Source organism: Octopus sinensis, unplaced genomic scaffold (genome assembly GCF_006345805.1).
Source record: "Octopus sinensis unplaced genomic scaffold, ASM634580v1 Contig16752, whole genome shotgun sequence".
Lineage (NCBI taxonomy): Eukaryota > Metazoa > Mollusca > Cephalopoda > Octopoda > Octopodidae > Octopus > Octopus sinensis.
The window spans coordinates 22,501-27,500 of record NW_021834555.1 but is presented as its reverse complement, the minus strand read 5'-3'; the positions used below and the strand labels follow the sequence as shown (position 1 = coordinate 27,500).

Here is a 5,000-nt window from a genome sequence, read left to right as displayed (position 1 = left end):
TAGTAGTTGTAATTGGTGTTGATCTTGCAGTTTAACCCTAGGTCGCCTCTGGTGAAACAGATTTGTAATCAACGATGATACGTCCATGAGCATCAAGTCGTTTCCTGCGGGAATAGTGTAATTCGGACTACAATAGTACAGACACATTTGTTACTATACTGACTAAAGCTGAAATTCTTTCCGCAATGTATGTCATAGTTAATTACTTTTAATTCATTAAAATATCGTCGTTGTCACCCCTGCCTCATTTAACCAGATCGATTAAATTAATTACCTGGAGTTCATACATTATTTTATCGATCACGAAAAAAGCGTGAGCTAATGGTGACCTCAACAGGATTTGAACTCCGAACATAAAAAGCTAGAACAAATACACCAAAGCATTTCGTTCGACGCTCACGCAGTTCTGCCAATCCATCGTGCTAGGTTTGTACTTTATCATTTCAATCCTCGGCGGGATTTGAACTCAGAGCCTAACGTCCCAAAACAAATGCGGGAAAGTAATGTATCCGACGCTCTAACAATTCTGACAGTCCACCCTTCTCACAATACGTACAAACACACACAAAACTGACAGATTCTTTTCCCATCAGACCAAAGATATAGACTCTCTTGGTAGCAATGGAAAACCACACCCTTTGTGTATCCTCAAGGGTGCAAGTGAAGTTTAAGGTTTTTTGATATGATACTCTTCGTTACAATTGCTACCATACGTAATTTGTGGTGAATATATTTGTGTAAGGGGACAAGAAGATTTAATCGCATCCCGATAGGTTTCAAAAGGAGAGCCATATCAACTCAAAAACAATGTTTCGTGAATAATGTGTCACGCCTGCCAGCCGAGATGGCAGCAAATATCTTGAATGGTGCCGACTACGTTGTATGAAATACTTACGGACCCAGACGTCATTTATATCTGTCACATGACAACCGGACCCCAGATGTTATTGAGATCCAGGATGAAATATATCCGTAGTAAAATATTTACTGCCGTAAAAGAAATTTAATTGCATGTCATATGTAAGTCAGAAGAAGTGGTGGAAGACAGAATCGAAACCGGGACAGCGGTTAATTGTGTTTAGTTATATCCTGTTATATTCTGAGTTTCAAATTCAAACAGGGTCAACTTTGTCCTTAATTCGGCCGAAGTCGATAAAACAAGAACCAGTCATATACTGGGGTCCATCTTCCCTCTAAGCTACGCATATGTGTGAGTGCACATACGCTTTGCACTCACGTTTTGTCCCAATTAATATGCTAATTAATAGTTATGCTAATTATATAATCAGTGTCACGTATACTTTTGGGACAGAACCCCTAAAAGTTACAGGGAACATTGCAAGGGGTTAACAGAACTATCTGTGCCCTACAACTTACTACACAGAAAACAACGCACCTGTAGCAGAAACCACTGTGTGTGTATGTGTATATGTGTGCGTGTGTGTATGTGTGTATATGTGTGTGTGTATGAGTATGCGTGTATGTGTGTCTACGTGTGGTGGGGTCACGTGGCATAGCGATTAGGGTTTCCGGTTCACGATCCGGTGGTGCTTTGTGTTCTTGACCAAAGTATTTTATTTCACGTTGCGCCAATCCACTCAGTTGGCAAAAATGCGTTGCACATGTAATTCAAAAGGGCCAGCTTTGATTCCATCCTGTGTCTCTCTGAATCTCCCTGAGAATTGCGTTAAAAGCACGCGTGTCTGCGGAGCACTCAGCCACTTGCACGTTAACTTCACGAAAAGGCTATTCCGTGATCGGCTCAACTGGAACACGCGTCGTCATAACCGACGGAGTGTCAGTTTTTTTATGTATGTGTGTGTGAGAAAGAGAGGGGGAGCATGTGTGCATGTGTGTGCGCGAGTATGTGCGAGTATGTGCGTGCGTGTGTGTGTATGAGTGTGTGTATGTGTGTGCGTGTGACACTAAACCGTACCAACATGACTAAGAATTCATTATATTTAGAACTTGGTCAATCCCGGTTGCCACCAACATTATTGGCCTATGGTAACGTCAGTCAGTTAATATATGAAATACAAACAAGATATGGTTTTAAAGACTGCTTTTACTTATTTTATTGGGTGTCTGTGGAGATTTGGGGCTGACTTAGGTTTCCTTTGTTATTTCCTGTAAGGTTTTGGAGAATTTTTGCTGCATTAATAATCGCAAAGTGGAGATTAATTTAAGAGACAAGCGAAAATCTACTTCACTGAACTGAGATTCTGTTAGGGCGTTTAGTTTCAGAAGATCAAGCTAAAATAGGTTTACGTGCTTCCTTTCAGAACTTGGCCCTATGTTATGGTTATGAAAATGCCATATTCTAAGAGGGAGGCCATCGTTGATTCGCTTTATTTAAAAAAAACAAAAAACTTCAATTTTTATTTTAACAACTTTCCCCCCACCTCCACTCTTCTGTTAATAATGAAGATCGTTAAATTCATAGAAGTCTTTCAGTAATCGCTATCATCGTCGCCAGAGGCGGTGCTTCCTCGCTATCGAAAAATGGTTTCCAAGGTTTAAGACACCCTGAGCAGAGGGTATTATTCGCTTGCTAGTTTCCTTATTGCGGAATAAGTATGGCAAGTTCCATCCTTACAGTATTTGATCTTCAAAGACCCTGTACTCATGGCACACCAAGGTTAAGACGATGAGCTATCTGTCTAATGGTAGAGACACGCCAGTGACACAGTCTGTCGCAGTCCACCTTGACACCTTCTCTCAATGTATAACTTGACACTCCTTATCGAAACTTTTACACATCTTGGGTCCTTTTTGTTATTTTCTCGTCTACTCTTTCTCTCTCATTCTCTCTCATCTCTCTTTCTTTCCCCCCCCTCTCTTCTCTTCTCTCTTTCTCTCTTTCTCTTTATCTATATTTCTATCTATCTATCTTTCTAACACACTCGCCCTCACACGCACAAGTACTCTCTCATACACATACTGTTTCTCGCACACTCTTTCTTTCTCTCTATGTAACACACACACTCATCTTTCTATCTCTCCTTCTCTCTCTCTCTCTCTCTCCCCTTCTTTTTCTCACTTTCTCTTTCTTGCTCTTTTACTCTCCCTAAAACACCCCCTCTCTTACATAGACATACACAGATTGTCTCTACAGTCAGCCACATACACACGCACACACACGCGCGCATACGCGCGCACACGCATACACACACACACACACACACATTCTTACTGTTCTGTTAACGTTGTGCTGTTGTTGTTGCTGTTAAAATTGCTTTAAGATCTGCGACTTAAAAATAATTTCTAAGTTCAGTGCTGGGCTGTTAATTAGTCGAAAGCGATTGAAATTAACTGAATCGACGTGAAGATATTTAAAATAAACTGGATGGCATCTTGGGCAAGTGTCTTCTGCTATAGCCCGGGGCCCGACCAAGCCTTGTGAGTGGATTTGGTAGACGGAAACTGAAAGAAGCCTGTCGTATATATATATATATATATATATATATATATATATATAATATATATATTGTGTGTGTGTGTGTGTGTGTGTGTGGTGCGTGTGTGTGTGTGTGTGGGTTGTGTGTCCCCCTAGCATTGTGTTTACGTCCCCGTCACTTAGCGGTTCGGCAAAAGAGACCGATAGAATAAGTACTGGGCTTACAAAGAATAAGTCCCGGAGTCGATTTGCTCGACTAAAGGCGGTGCTTCAGCATGGCCGCAGTCAAATGACTGAAACAAGTAAAAGAGTAAAAGAGTATCCATGCGTCAGATACAAAGTGAGTCCATCCTAACCATCAGCGACAGGCATCAGCCGAGTGCTGGAAAATCCGGGTTCAATTCCAAACGGGGAAGATACGAAACTGTAGTTTATTTTATTAATCCTCAGCGAAAAGAAGAGGGATTAGAGGGCCAAGTGGAATCCGAAGCGTTTCGAACTCATAATTTAAATAATCCTTTCTACTCTAGGGACAAGGCCTGAGATTTTGGGAGAAGGGGTCAGTCGATTACGTCGACCTCAGTACTCAACTGGTACTTAATTTATCGAGCCCGAAAGGATGAAAGGCAGAGTCGACCTCGGTGGCCACAACTTAAATAATTCAAACTCACAACTGATGCTCGGCTGTTTCTTCTACACACACACACACACACACACCTCTTTTTTTAATTCATGATGTGGTAAGAAGTTTTATTCCCAACCACATGGTTCTAGGTTCAGTCCCACTGTGTGGCAAGTGTCTTCTACTGTAGCCTCGGGATAACCAAAACTTTATAAGTAGATTTGGTAGACGGAAACTGAAAGAAGCCAGTCATGTGTGTGTGTGTGTGGTCCCCATCACCTCTTGACAACAGATATTGGTGTATTTATCTTCCTGTGACTTAGCGGTTCGGTAAAAGCATCCAATAGAATAAGCACAAGGTTTTAACGAAAAAGAAGAAATGGGGTCGATTCAACGCGCTGCCCCAGTATGGACGCAGTCTAATGACTGAAACAAGTAAAAGATAATGGACCAATCCAATGGCAGGGATCGAAACTTGTACCTCATGTTTACTAAACAAACATATCACTCTCACCACAATGACATAATTTCCATTTATAGCACAATGACATCGCCTCTCCCAGATGTGCGTGCGCGTGTGTGTGTATGTGTGTGTGTATGTGTGTGTGTGTATATGTGTGTGTGTGTTTGTGTGTGTGTGTGTGTGTGTGTGTGTGTGTGTTAAATCTATAGGAAAATTAACGAAGCAAGAAAATTCTGAATATTTTAGGGGCTGAAACAGGGAAGATGTAACATTTGTGCCTTTACTAGCAGATATACCTTTATTAAGATGGTTATATCAATCTCTGTTCTTGGCTGATACTTATTTTTAGTCGGGGCATCAATTTTAATATCGTTATGATTTGAATGTGAAGATGTAAATAAGAAAAACGATTTTAATAGAATGTTTAAATACTCTAAGACAATAGTAATACTGTCGTTATATGTATTTTTATGACTAGCTGTCTTTGTAAATATTTATAGATTATGACTGTGAAATAG

The 5,000-nt window shown here is 40.7% G+C and overlaps 1 long non-coding RNA gene across 1 annotated transcript in view; it reads right to left on the bottom strand.

Annotated features, from left to right (window-relative positions):
* The window catches only part of LOC118761715, a 14,780-nt gene extending 13,230 nt beyond the window's left edge, over window positions 1–1,550 (bottom strand). Inside the window, exon 1 of the long non-coding RNA XR_004997587.1 lies at window positions 1,539–1,550. This is a non-coding gene — a long non-coding RNA (uncharacterized LOC118761715). The remainder of the gene's footprint in view (window positions 1–1,538) is intronic.
* Between the last annotated feature and the right edge of the window lie 3,450 nt (window positions 1,551–5,000).